The sequence below is a fragment of the Teleopsis dalmanni genome, chromosome X, assembly GCF_002237135.1.
Source record: "Teleopsis dalmanni isolate 2A chromosome X, ASM223713v2, whole genome shotgun sequence".
Taxonomy (NCBI): domain Eukaryota; kingdom Metazoa; phylum Arthropoda; class Insecta; order Diptera; family Diopsidae; genus Teleopsis; species Teleopsis dalmanni.
Window position 1 is genome coordinate 33,202,724 of NC_051848.1, and position 15,929 is coordinate 33,218,652.

At 25.6% G+C, this 15,929-nt stretch overlaps 1 long non-coding RNA gene across 1 annotated transcript; it reads right to left on the bottom strand.

The window, feature by feature from the left end:
- Positions 1–3,553: 3,553 nt before the first annotated feature.
- LOC119687634 lies at positions 3,554–11,684 on the bottom strand. The gene is made up of 2 exons (XR_005253212.1): positions 11,606–11,684; positions 3,554–3,885 (listed from the first exon to the last, which is right to left on the bottom strand). It is a non-coding gene; the product is annotated as an uncharacterized LOC119687634 (long non-coding RNA).
- Between the last annotated feature and the right edge of the window lie 4,245 nt (positions 11,685–15,929).

Genomic DNA, 15,929 nt, shown 5'->3' on the forward strand with positions numbered 1-15,929 from the left:
CTGTGAATTTTATTGAAAATGTTTATATATAAAGTAAAGGGCATAGAAAATCAATAGATTTTTTAGGAAGCTATTATTAAAATTCAATTTATCATTTTATAACATTTTTGAAGTCCACAACAAATAAAAATAGGTTTTTAAAAACCCTTATTATTCGCAAGGGTAATGAAAACAACACACTATTATGAATATTTGATTTAATTATAAAATTTGTTAAAGTTAGAGTTTTATTTAACAGTTTACAAGAAGTTTTTGATAAAAGAAATTATTATTACAAAAAATTAGTTTTAAAGATTTTGAAATTGTTTTTAGTTTACCTTTTTATGGACTTCTCAAGGACTACTATAAGTCATCAATATGAAATGGATATTAAAACGTCTACACACATTCTTTGTGAATATATAAAACTAAGCAGACATATGTGTCCTGTTCATATAGAAAATAAACTCTTTTCCTTAGATAACATATCAAACTAAATAAAACTATCCAAAGTGTTCATGTCCATTAAAAGCCTAAGAATCGGTTAAAAAAAACAGGGGTTTGCACAAAGACAACACGGGTCGCGATGCATAGTAAGTAAGTTAATGTTAAATCATATAACAAAACCAAGGGCAATAAAAGGAAATGTATTTTAAAATAGAACACATTTGACAATAATCAAATCTAAATAACTTTTATAGAGATATATTTAAACCTAAGTCAATATTTTTACTGATCAGACGTTTGAATAATAATTTTCACACTTTTTGGCATAACTGGCATGTCTATATCTAAATCTATAAATTTATGACAGGACTAGAAGAGCATTATGATGACTCTGATCTGTCAAATTATATTATTTATCAGAGATTAAATTTTCAAAGGACCGTACAAATATCAATAATGCTGGACCGCCTGAGTTCTTCGGTTGCCCCAAAAACATTTAAAAAATGTCAAAAAATAATTTTGCGCCGCAATTAAGTGTAATTTCGTGTGATAACTGATATTTTGTAGTTATCACAACGCCATGTATTCAATATTTTACATGCACATTTGTCGGTGATATCAGTCAGTACTCTATTCAAAGTAACACTTGATTTGCTCACAGCAGTTGAAAAACAACAACACATCAGCGAGTTAGAATGGCTTTAGAGTAATTTCAGCGCAATAAAAAAAAATTTTTTAGACTCTATATAGATAAATTGTTGATCTATCGCTGTAATCGGAAGTCAATAGTCAATCGAGTATACAATAGCCGATTAAAGCCGCCCGAACCAAAACGACAAAACAGTTTACGACCAAAAACGTAAACGACAAGCGGTTAGGTTTTGACTTCGGTATTTTAAGATGAGCACGATATTTTATTTATCGGTTACATGGAGACAGAAAGAACAGTCAATAGCGAATATTATATATATTATATACTATATCGATGTTGTTTCTTAATCTAAAGGAGAAAATATAGCCAATAAAACAACCCCAAATCAAGTAAAGAAAAAATGCTCTTTTACAAGACAATGGACTATATCATAAGCCGACCACAATATTGTCATATATCATTCTTTTTTTTTTTTGCTTATTACTGCTCATAAGTTATTAATAAGTAAAGTTCTTTATATAACAAGTTATTAAGAGGACAGCAATAGGACCAGCAATTCTGTCCGATTAAAGAAACTGGCTATTAAGAAAAATGTACCTTGTTTTTTTTTTTTTATTTTTCATAAAACTGGGATCTATCAGCTTGTACAGTTAAAATTATGTGGTTCGCTTATAAGAATGTCCACTTAATTCAGTTTTCTTTTATTATTATATCTTCGAAGCATTAACCTTGAAGCAATCTATTGGGAACTGCATTAGCTCCGATTTTTCGGAGTAAAGTAGTTGTGGATAAATGAAAAGCTTTTTATGAACATTGAAGCCACTTACTAGACTCTTACCGATAATCTGTAGACCACAGTTTCTTAATTACCAATCCGTGTCATTAGTACCACCGACCCGTAAAATTTTATATTTTCTCATTTAATAATTTACTTTGTTGGGAAGATATTGTCACTAGTTCTTGCAAAGTACATTAACTACAAAATTTACGGGATCTTGTAAAACAGTTTGAATACTTTTCCGATCTGCATTCGTTTTGAGTATAAAAATATTACTGTGGACCATTTCGGTCAAACAATCTAATGCTTTGATTTGTAATTCCTGTAATTCAAACTACTGTACTGAGTCCTAACTTTCCTTACTGAGGCCCTATGCTCCACTAGGACACAAGGATTGCAGTAAGTAAGAGTCTTTACTGTACTGAATCAAAAGGGAACTTTATTAAATGTATTATATCAAATTTGTCAGAAAAACTATAGTTTTTTTTGTTGTTTGAAACGTATCTTATATATTATAACATAAGTATTTGAAAAAAAAAAAAGGATTTACTGATTTTTTAAACTGCAATCATACATATTCCAAACTTTTTTTTCTATTCACTGAATAGTTGTTATGTATCTTTCTGTATAGACTAACTTATACGTTCCAGAACACTTAATGTGTTCCTAATAAGATTTATTAAAGTGCTTGTTTAATGAACTTTTTTATGTATAACAGTTTTTTTTAATCCTTTTTTAATTGTATTTTTTTATATAGTTCTTTTCTATATATATGTATATCGGTCAAAATCATTTAAATTATTAATATTGATGCAAGTTTATCATTTGCATATATATATAGCCAACATTTTGGAATTTTTTTTAATTCTTTTATCAGAATGGGGTGTTAAAACCTAAAACTTTGTAACATTGGAACGTTAGGAATTTAATACAGAAAAAAACTATTTTAAAAAATCCACATAAAAAATAAAAATAAATCATTTTTATTGGAAAGCTTACCAAAGTCTTCAAATAAACTAACATTTCCATAAATCATATTAGGGACACCTTCCGATCTTTAGAATATATAAATTAACATAACACTTGCGTCTATTGGAACATAGCCTATGTATAATAAATGAACACATTTTTAATAGAAAATAAACAAAAAAAATCTAGTACCTAATAGGATTTATTTATATGTTATTTGAGAAATATCTACAGAATCATAAAAAATTAGATAGAATTAGATAAAAATCGAAACCAATCTTATTCTTATTAAGGTGGAGGAATGTTTATATACATACATATAAAAAAGGATTAAGGAATAAAATAAGAAACGAAAAAAATAATCTATACTACCGGTTTACTATTGGAATACCTTCAGACTTCCACTTTATTAATTGTGGATATCTTCTTGAAAGGGTTTTTATGTTGTTCTTGTTCTTCTTCTTCTTACTCACCTGTAGAAAATGCGGTTTTTTGATTTCTTCTGTTGTCACAGTTTTTGTTTTTGTGAAGATTTGTTTTTTATTTTTTATTTGTTTTTTGTTTTTGTTTTTAATTTGCTGCGTTAGATATTTGTTTTTTTTCACAAAAGATGCACAAAAAAGATAGATACGAGGAAGATGCGTTTGTTTCTGGTAAGATTTTGTATTCAGAACGCACAAAAAGTATCTCTAACTATACATAAGTGTATAGCATTTATACAGGTTTCACTTGACTTCTAGTACCGATCGATGGATGGCTTTACGTTTTGGTCTTCTATTCAACCAACACTTTAAGCTGTTGCTCTGTTTGCTATTGTTGTTGTTATTGTTGTTATTGTTATTGTATTTTTTGTTACTTTGGATTGTTTGTTTTCTTTTTGTTATTCTACATGAATATCACGTTTTTTTTAGTCACGTTCTTATAACTCTCGATTTTTACTGAATTTAATTATGTTTTATTTTTTTATATTTTTTTCGGGACTGATTCTTCAAATCACTCATATATTTTAACTTTGATCCTTTCACTTTCAATTTACGAAAATATTTTTAATTATATTTTTCTGAAAAATAAATTATTATAAAAATAATTAAATATATTTTATAATTATATTTTTGAATTGAAATAATTAAAACACAAAACACAAAAATATTCAAAATATTTATAAATTAATTCTTAAACACATTTAAAGGAAAAAAAATCAAAAACAGAAATAAAATAAATATTTCCATTAAAAACATAAATATAATAATAAAACACAATATTAAAAAAAAAATATTATTTTTAAAATTTTTATATCACTTTGTCATAAATTCTTGAAGATATATTTGCTCCTGAAGAACCCTCCCGCGATGAGTGCTTGAAATGCAGTGACTAGTCGAGGATTGCAGAAACCCTCATTCGATCCACCACGATTTGAATTTCAAATACAAGAACGACAAACGCATTCATGTTTCATCTCTTGCTGCCACAGCCAATGCACAACACGACAACAACATACACTCGAAAAAGTAGTCAAAAATAAAAAATACTACTTTTTCAAAAAATTACTACACCGTCAATTTCACTCAAATGAGATAAACAACAACAACAAGTACAAATAGCTCATTCCCTTCGCGCTCTTAGCATTCGCTCTTTGGCTCAATTTACATAGCAACCATAAATGCCACACTGAAGTGCAAAACTTCTATGGCAAATAAATATTTTTCTACACAATAAGTATATATTATATTATATATTTTTTAAATATATATATATTAAAAATGAACTATTTAAGATTAGTATAATAACCAATCATAATTATTATTGTAATGATATATATAATATTTAAGTACTTTGAAGTTAGAAAGATACCTAATACAATAACCTAACTCAGGGCTATCCGTTTTTATTTTTATCGAAAACAACAAATACAACAATGTATTTGTTTTTGCGGCACTACAATATATACAATAATTGGTATTGGACCGCGATCGCATCTGATCTGAAAAACTCTGATCTAGCTCAAACAGAAATCGGGAAACACAACTTACTATCTTACTCAAATGGTAAGCGGGTATGACGAGGATCTACCCGGTTAAATTTATGGCAACGGAGAATGTGACGAATCAGTCACATTCATAGATGATATACATGATCGGATTGGACCAATAAATTCCGAAAATATAGTTGAAAAGATGATAGCGAAACCATAAAGCTATCAAATGATAGAATAATACGTGATTAAAGTTCTCAAAGTGAAAAAATTAGACTTTGAGAAAAAAATCAGTAACTAGGTTAATAAATTAGTGCAAGCAGAGAAAAATTTGATAAAGATTTGATGTCTGGACGGAAATTGTAAATTAAAAAAGCATGGTAGGTATAAAATGCCAACAAAAAAGAGACCATCTCAGATATAATGTGATCACAATTCCAGAGGGATAAGACTCTCCGCAGAAGGGGTGGTTTACAACATATTAATATAATAGGGAGTCGGTCAGACCTTCCGATGGTTTGAAGGTGCATAAAGCATAACATAAAAAAATTTAAAAACAACTATAAGTTGAAATAAAATAAAAATATAAGTTAAACAAATAATAATAAATAATTGTTAGCAAATAACAACAAATAAATGTTGATAAATAAAAAAAAAACAAAAAAATAATAATAATAAATAAATAAATAATAATAATGAATAAATAAATAATAGTAATAAACAAATAAATAAATATTAAATAAATAAATAATATTAAATAAATAAATAATATTAAATAAATAAATAATAAATAAATAATAAAAAATAAATAAATAATAAATAACAATCAAGCATTTTTTCAGTGAATGTCAAACTCTATCTATCCTCTAGAAGTAATAAGTTTTTAGAGAAATAACTTTTCCCTAGATCGATTAAATTAAGTAAACTTACTGGAATGGATTTAGTTTTTGTTTTTTATATCTTTTAAAGTTCGTTGCAAGGAATGTTAGTGTAAAACGGTGTAAAATCGCTAATTGTAGTCAATGGAAAAATACTTGTTAACCCGCCACTGCAACCAGACAACCAATTTAAGAAAATTATTAAAACAAATTAGTTTATGGCCAATAACTATTTAGAAAGAATAGAATTTGTGTTTATTGTAGATACTAGTTAAAGTTACAACACTTCACTGTCTAAATGGAGTTTATGTTCTAAAATTAAATTCACAATCTTAAGTCTGCTATTATAACTATAATGTCAAAAAATAAGAACAAATCATCTTTGATTAATATATGAAATGAATATGTAGAATATCTGAAATAGTCACATTTTCACAACACTAAAATCTCATAAATATAATAACAGCTGCAGTTACTCTATGAAATATAGTAAACTTCTTTAAGAATATATCAAGGAAACAAAACCGAAAAAATGAAATATTGTTGATACATAAACGCAATCGCTATTTGGATTTTTGTAAGTTTCAGTATGACAACAGTTATCTATTCTTATTAAAATTCGAAACATAATACCAAAAAACTGGGTTTGTTTACAATAAAATAGATGTTGAATAAAATTTTTTTATAAATTTTTGATGTCTTAGGGTTTGTTAACATGTAACTAACAAGCTTAGATATATTATGAATTAATTATAATAATAAATTGTTTATATTATATTCAAAAAATTATAATTTAAAATTAATATAGTGCACATATATGAAAATTATATTCACGAAAAGTTCGAACAAAAACTTTGTATCTAAAATTTTGCACGCAATTGTCTTTGTTTACGTTTTTCGAAGAGAAATGTTTGCGTTTTTTCTGTTTTGTTTTTGTTCTCGTTTCGTGCACATCACACTCAATTCACATACGAAATCAGGTTAAGGATAAAAGGACACGACGACGTTCAATGTGTCATATGCGGTCGCAGAGGAGGTGAAAGACGTTCCTTTCGAATAATTTTACTGCGTCTTTAATTCAAATGTTTTAATGAAATGCTTCCACTACTGAGGCAGTATATGCGTATATGACCGGCTTTCATATGAACTAATATACAAAAACTAAAGAAAAATTACATGAAAAGAAAAAGATTTATAGGGAAAAATTGCATGAAAAAAAAAATATTTATAGGGCACTTATAATCAAAACCATGTTAAGGACCTTTCAAAATCTTAGACTCATACCAGAACAAAAAAAAAAAACCGGAAATAGTTTTTTTTAAAAATATCTGCACTAAAAAGTAGAGAGCAAAATATTTTTCTAGGCAACTACTATTTACGCATACTTATACACAAATACACACACATACATATATATTATAAATACTGTTTACTGATATATTAGATTCCCCTGTACTAGAAAGATTTCTACGTTTACAAAACACTACACCATGAGATTATGAAAGCATTATTTCCATCACAGATGTTATGTTTAAAGCAAAAACTTCAGATCGATCGCATAAATTAAAAAATGAAGACAATCGATATATCACTTTAAATAACGATCAGAGTAATGATGAAAATGAAACCATATTTAATAATGTATTCTATTAAAAGTAAGACACCACTACATGTTTCGGTGTGAATTTAGCACCTCTATATTCGATGTGCTGACTGCTACTTGAGCAGGGGGATTTCCAAGATTTACCTGGTTACCCTATGGAGACATATATTTATTTATTTTCATGTATATCCAATTATACAATATGGGCTAAACAATATTTGATTTGCGTGCTAAACAAAATTGTGGATTGCACTTAACTTTATTGCACCTTCAAGACCTTACCGGCAAGGGTAAGGTGCTATCAAAAACATTTAAGGCATTAAGACGGCATTAAGGTGAGTCAACTTGGATTAAGGCGGCAGTAAGGTGAATCAATTTGGTTTGTGAGATATAAATTCATAATTCTTTTTATTATCAATGTCTATATTTATACGATCTCATCACATTTCAAGCGGGAGATGATCATAGAGGCATTATCTTTTGATAATCACATTTGATAATCATCAAGAAATATTAATTCGGATAAATTTTTAGTCGGAATCACTACATCACCATTTGACCCGTACATTTATTTAATTTTTCACATAAGTGAAGACATTCAATTATCTTTCATGAATTATAATAAAACATAAATAATATAATATACCTATAATATAAGTTTTAACTTAACATCAGTTATGACGGAAATGACTATTTTATTTAAAAGAAACTAGTATATTTGGTAGAGAGGTTTTGAAAAATAGTGAACTACAACAACAAAAATTCTTTTTATATTATTTTCATTAATTGAATTTTATTATATTATTAATTAATTGAATTTTTGACTGACCATACAGCTATTTTGAGTATTGTCAAGTACCTATTAACAGTGATCTTGGAATTATTGCTTGTATTTAATTATTTGCAAATAATTTTTTGAGATTTTTTATTATTTTAATAATTAATTAAAATAATAGAAAAATAATATTTGTTTTTGTAATTCTCTAGTTTTTGAAACTGCTCTATAAAATATATAATATATACAAAAATAATAAAAAAATATAATAATAATATAAAAAGCTAAGAAAAAATATAATAATAAAAACAAAAATTATATAAAAAAATTTAAAGTAATAATAAAAAAATTTTAAAAATAAAGAAACACAAAATTTAAAAATATAAATTATTAAAAAAGTTAAATATAAGTTTAAGCTTTTTGAAAATAAATTTAAAATTAACCAATTTTAATTAAATTTGATTTGTTTAATAAAATTTAAGTTTTTAACTATTTATATTAAATTAAAAACGAAAGAATTGAAATTCTGAGGTGTATTTAACCATTTTTCATAAATATTTTTATATATATTTATATATATTTATAGATAGATTACAGATAGTTTATTTGGAGATCATTTTCAAGACCTTTTTATGTTATTTAGATTAATATGAGTTTTGTTTCATTCTTTACCGATTCATTCTCAGTAGTGGGAGTGGCTCTATCAAAAAGATTTATTCCACTCACTGTTCACTACTCCTTAAGATCCAATGCAAATTATTATTCTTCTTTGTTTAAGATATATATAACACCTCATCCCAATTAAGAATGTTCACACTAACGATTTTTTCGTTTCTTTAAAATTTTCTTTTAAGATCCAATATAAGTTTCTATTTTTTTTTTTGGCTTAAAATATTATATGTTTCTAGAACCTGATATATAACACCCCATATTTTATCCCAATTAAGAATGTTCACACTATTTCCTTTTAAAATCCAATATAAATTTCTATTCTTTTTGTTTTTTAAGATATTGTTTGTTTCAGTAATCCGATTTATAACACCCCATATTTTATCCCAATTAAGAATGTTTACTCTAACGATTTCCGTTTCTTTAAAATTTCCTTTTAAGATCCAATATAAATTTGTATTCTTTTTGTTTTTTAAGGTATTGTTTGTTTCAGGAACCCGTTATATAACACCCCATATTTTATCCCAATTAAGAATGTTTACACTAACGATTTTTTCATTTCTTTAAAATTTTCTTTTAAGATCCAATATAAATTTCTATTCTTTTTTTTTTTTAAGATATTATAGGTTTCAGTAACCCGATATATAACACCCCATATTTTATCCCAATTAAGAATGTTTACACTAACGATTTTTTCGTTTCTTTAAAATTTCCTTTTAAGATTCAATATAAGTTTCTATTCTTTTTGTTTTTTTTAAGATATTATAGGTTTCAGTAACCCGATATATAACACCCCATATTTTATCCCAATTAAGAATGTTTACACTAACGATTTTTTCGTTTCTTTAAAATTTCCTTTTAAGATTCAATATAAGTTTCTATTCTTTTTGTTTTTTTTAAGATATTATAGGTTTCAGTAACCCGATATATAACACCCCATATTTTATCCCAATTAAGAATGTTTACACTATCGGTTTTTTCGTTACCTTAAAGTCCCCTGTAACTTACCCATATCACATGTTAACTAACCTCACCACCAAATCGTAATTCCAAATCCTAATTCCCTTCAAGTGCTAATGCCTGTACTTCATCTCGAAGTCAACTCACTCTATGGCTATGCGAAATAGAACTTACAGTACTGACAGAATTAAAGACAAACAAAAAAAAAACCTTGTAACCGGCTTTTATTTCTTTCTTTTGTGTTTGGTGTGTTTGGTGTTTTCTTTTTTTGCTTGCTTGCTTTATTTGCAAGAGAAAATGACGTCAGATTTGAGGCCGCATGGAATAACCTACCTCAAACGCTTACTCTGCTGCTGATTAACAATTTTCAACATACGTGATGAAATGCTAAAAATCGGTATTTTTTCAATTGTAATTTCTTTCTTTGTGCAATGTATAATTATTAGTTGAAATGCTACTCGATTTATTTTGCGAATTTGCTAATTTGCGAATTTAAAATTCAATATGAAAAAAAATTCAATTCAAAATTTACATATTTACAATGAAACAAAAAACAACAAGGAAAAAAGTGTCTATGACGTACTGACAAACGGCTAATGCATTTGAGCAGAGCCCCAAGCAATTCAACATGCAGTGGAGCAGTAAAGCACAACAACAACAACAACAACAACAACAATATAACGTGACAAAATATTTTCTATTTGGACATGGCGCTCTCATGTACTTAAACAATTTGTTTTTTGTTTTTGTTGTAGTTGTTGTTGTTGTTGTCCCTGCTGATATTTTGTGTGGAGAATTTGTTTGTGTGTGTTGCAAAATGTGATTGCTGCATTATTTATAAATTTTAATGTGCATTTTTTTTATGTTTACGTTAGAATATTAAATAAATTTCAATAGAAAAATGTTGTTATTGCAGTAAATAAATTTGATTTGATTTTGTGGTAATTAACCCAACAACAACAAAAATCAGTTGTTGGCCCAAAAATGTGTGTACACAACAATTCTTATTTACTTCTTGTTTTCTACCAACATTTTGAGCGCATTTGCATTATAAGCATTAGCAACCGCAGAAGAGCAGCGCACACAAAGCCAAAATATAATTCCACTCATTGTAGATTAGAGAGAGAGAGTAAGACTGCGAGAGAGAGAGAGAGAGCGCGAAGTACAAGTTTTATTTATTTTTATTTATATTTTTTGCCTGTTTGAATATATATTTTCTTTACACTTCAGAACTGCAGAGATTTGTTGTTGCCAAATGAAAAAATCTATGTTAATTTTTTTTGTTTTTTTTTTTTATTTCTGGTATTTTTGCTTGAATTAAAAAATTGTGTTAATATGATAAGCGGTAATATAATTTTAACTGTTTCTTTGCCATTTAACTAATATTACAGAAGAAATGTCTTTGATTTATTAACATTCGTGGTAACATTTGTGTTTTTTTTTGCTTATTATTGGCGCCTTTCCCATACAAAAAACGTAAAACGAAAACAAAAACAAAACCAAAAAATTTTAAAAGAAGCAAAAATAAATAAACTCTGTTTGCTGCAAGAGATGCAAGAAGAAAAGAAAATGCAATTGCTTTTTACTCCAAAACAAAAAACAGTATTTTCACTTGTAACTGCAATTTGTATTAAGTTTTTTTCTGCTTTATTATTTAATTTTTTTTTCATACTAAAAATTCTTATTTATAAAAACAATATAAAATAACTGGCACAACAAAAAAAATAATGAAAATAATAAATATTATAATGAACAAAACAAAATATTTTGTATGAAAAAATCGATTCTTTTTTTGCTTCAGCATAAATATAACAAGGATTTTTGGCATGAAAACATTTTCTTTTTAACATACTTATTACATACATTATACAAATATATATAATTAGTTTTTACTTTAATACATAATTTTTGGTTTGTTTTTACTTTTTCAATTGTGTTAAATTTCGAACGGAAATACGAGCACTTCACAGATATACGCGCAACACATCACACACGTTCCAACGAAATTTTAAGACTAAAGGGAGCGCACTTAGGATTCGCGTACTCTTTTGCTTGTTTGAGTGACTTTTGCATGGGAGAAAGTTTCAAGCAAAAAACTCAAGTTCTGTTTGGCTCATTGAGTTTGGCAGCATAAAAGTATGAAACGTCGAAAATAAGTATTAAAAAAATTATTAATATGAAATAATCAACTATTTTATTGTAAAATTGTAAATTGTATAATTTTACATACATATATTATATATGATTTTTTAAAAAATAATTAAAAATAGTCTGTTATTAAACAATTAATTATTTTATTAAAATTTTAAAATTTTTAATATATGAATTTTAAAAAATTAAATAATAAATAATCTCTTAGAGATAATCAACTATTTTATTGTAAAATTGTAAATTGTATAATTTTACATACATATATATATATATGATTTTTTAAAAAATAATTAAAAATAGTCTGTTATTAAACAATTAATTATTTTATTAAAATTTCAAAATTTTAAATATATGAATTTTAAAAAATTAAATAATAAATAATCTCTTAGAGATAATTAATTATTTTATTGTTAAATTGTAAATTGTATAATTTTACATATGATTTTTTAAAAAATTAAATAAATAATAATCTGTTAAGAAATAATCAAATCTTTTATTAAAAATTTCAAAATTTAATATATATATGAATTATTAAAAATTAAATAATAAATAATCTATTAATGATAATTAATTATTTTATTGTAAAATTGTAAATTGCATAATTTTAAATACATTGAATTTGTAAAATTTTAACTATATATGATTTTTAAAAAAATTAAATAAAAAATAATCTGTTAAGAAATAATTAAATCTTTTATGAAAATTTTTGTATTTTATATACATAATTTTTCAAAAAATATAATTAATAACTACTCCCTTAGAAAATAATTAAATATTTTATTAAAATTTTAGAATTTTACATTGATGATTTTTCAAAAAATAAATTAAAAATAGTCTGTTATTAAATAATTACTTATTTTATTAAAATATTAGTATTTCACATTTATGATTTTTTAATTAATTAATTAGAATTAGAAATAACTCATTATTTAATTAAAATTTTTATATAGATGACTTTTCAAAAAATAAATTTAAAATAATCTTATGAAAAATAATTAAATATTTTATTAAAATTTTAGTAATTTTAAATATATGAATTTCAAAAAACTAAATAATAAATATTCTATTAATGATAATTAATTATTTTATAATAAAATTATAAATTGTACAATTTTATATATATATTTCTACTAAGAATTATTAAACAATAATTTATTGAGAAATAATTAAGTATATTATTATAATTTTAGTTTCTTACATATAAATAAATATATAAAAAAAAATTAATTGAAAATAGTTTGCTATTAATTAATTACTATTTTATTAAAATTTTTATGTAAAATACATAAATGATATTTCTTAAAATAAATTAAAAATGTGCTGTTAAGAAATAATTAATTATTTTATTAAAAATTTAATATATTACATAAATGATTTTTCAAAAAATAAATTAAAAATTGTCTGTTAGAAATAATTAAATATTTTATAAATATTTATAAAAATATTATATTTTATAATATTTTTGAATTATATATATACATATTTTCTGTGGACTTGCAAAATTTTATTTAAAAATTTTTTATAAATGTTATTGGAAGAAAAATTTTATTTATATATACATATATTAAGGATATAATATATATCCGCGATTTTTAAGCAGATTTTTAAAGAAAAATTATTAAAAATGAAATGCTGTAGTTTACCGGTAAAAAACTTGGTCAAGTAATGGTTAACGGCACTGCGGTCATTCAATTTTTTGCCATTAAGAGAGTTTTGCAGAGAACAGAAGAAATGGTAGTCAGATAGTGAATGTAGTAAAATTCCCGCCGAATATGACCACTAAATTGCTATCGCTTGATCAGAGAGGAAATAAAAATTTAATATAAATACCGTAACAGAATCGTAAAGGAAGCGCTAAAGCATATAGAAATCAACTAAAGGCATGATATTGCACTTATGGGTTCCATAAATCATGTAATAAAAGAAAGCTTGATTTATTGATGTATGTAGTCAAACGGTGACGCACTGCTCTAAAAAAGCTGAATTAAGGACGACATACTTCTTCAGTTTTTTTTTTTTTTGAATAACATTGATGAAAACCGTGAATTGATGGAAGAAAATTATGAACCGTGATTTAAAGTAAAAAAAATAAGTTCCAGCGCTACTCTTAATGATTATATTGAGCTTGGCATCAAGCTTTTCTTTAGGGCACGATATTATTGCGCATTATAGCTCTTATAACTAGCTTCCAATAAAACAAGTCCCCAATTTAACAAACAACTAAATGTTGTCATAGTCTAATGGCATGTTACTATGTTACTATCAATATCAAAATCTTATCCCGATTTATATATTCATTCGATTTAACCAATTTTTTCATATCATGAATTTTTACCAACTGTGTCGGAGTATCGGAGCATATATATATATATATATCAAACATGGATCTTCATGTTTGATTTTCCTACGAATTTATTTGTTGGGTAAGAAACAACCATTTTACACGCTACAAGTCACCACGTATATTTAAAGTATTGCTACTAATAGTTTGAATTTTCAACTAGTTTAACTGATTAGTTTTTTAAAGACTCGTTTCGAAACATACCGTTTTTTTGAGTGAAATTATTCTCCATACATTATTTTAATGTGTTCTGACTATCTACAATCCAAGCAATTGGAGAATTGCAGTCATCTATTTTTGAATAAAGAAAATGAGCTCTGTTCTTAATGTGGCGTCAGGCTGTTTTGGGTACTTGACAACTAAATTCTTTCAATTCCTAACAGTAAGAATTTTATATATAGCTGTTTTATTACATCCGAAACAGCTATATAATTAGGTCTATTAAACTAACATCTGCTATTAATTATTTTTTTTTTTTTTGTGAAAATCACTTCTTAAAAAAGGAAAACTTTAAATATAAAAAAATTTCACTGGATTGTTATATAAAATTTTAAAAATTTACAATTTATTATTAGATTAAAGAACTTAAAGCAAATACTTACCTGGTATAGTTTTTTATTAAATTAAATAAAATATAAAAAAAAATACTTAGTATCAAAAAAGTGATAGAATAGAATGAGAATAAACAGGGTACCGAACCGAACAGAAGACATTCCGCTCTACGAATGAAAATTAGAATGTCAGCTGTTGAGGACCTCCTAATGTCAGAAGGGGAAAGTACCTCTCGACCCAGTGACTTTCTCCTGACCCAAATTAAGGCTGACCCAGATCTTTCCAGTCACAGAGAATATAACTAGAAGTCTCGTCTGCTTATAAGCAGAGTCGACAATCTATCTCTTTGGGCAGACCCACTTTGTTAAACTGATAACGCAGTCCGTGGTGACCCGATAGATATCACGCAAGCAGCCTCAGCTCTGTTCTGCTGAGAAAGGTTACCTTATCGTAACTGTAGGGACGAATCAACTATTTAACCTGACGATCAAGAAAGTGATAAGAACTTTTTAATTTTTTTAACTAAATGTGATAAATGGTTAAAACTTTTAATTGTTTATAAAAAATTAACTATTGTTTTCTATATTAAAAAATGATTAGTATTACATTAGCTTTTATAGTCGAGTAAAGTTCTACCTGTATCACTTTTTAACAACAACAACAAACAGAAATTATCACTACTTAATCAAATTCTGCATCAATAAAATGAAATTGACACCTACTAGGGATGATATTAACTCCGAATCCAAAAACATCATATATGATTTTACCGCAAATGTGAATAAAAGTTGCTTTTTCATAATGCTTGTCGATGAACATTGCTACTCTTCTTGCATATCAAAGCAACGCATATACACAATAATTTTTCATATATCTATATATCATATATTTTTATTTTTTTTATATTTATATTTGTTAAGTGTATCAAAATAGTGAATTGAACGAAGTTGAATAATAAATAGCATTATAGAAATAAATCGTTGTTGTTTTAGGATTATTATGTTGTTGTTGAGAATAATTTACTTTATTTAAAAACTTCAAAGAATTTGTACAGCTAAGCTTATATAACTCTAAAATAATATAAAGTCCGCTAAACCCCCCTTATAAGTCAATATCTATCATTCGTTAGGAGAATATTCAAAATTGTTATCAATTTTCTAACTGGCCTGACAGAACAGGATGACACATTTCATATTAGGGACT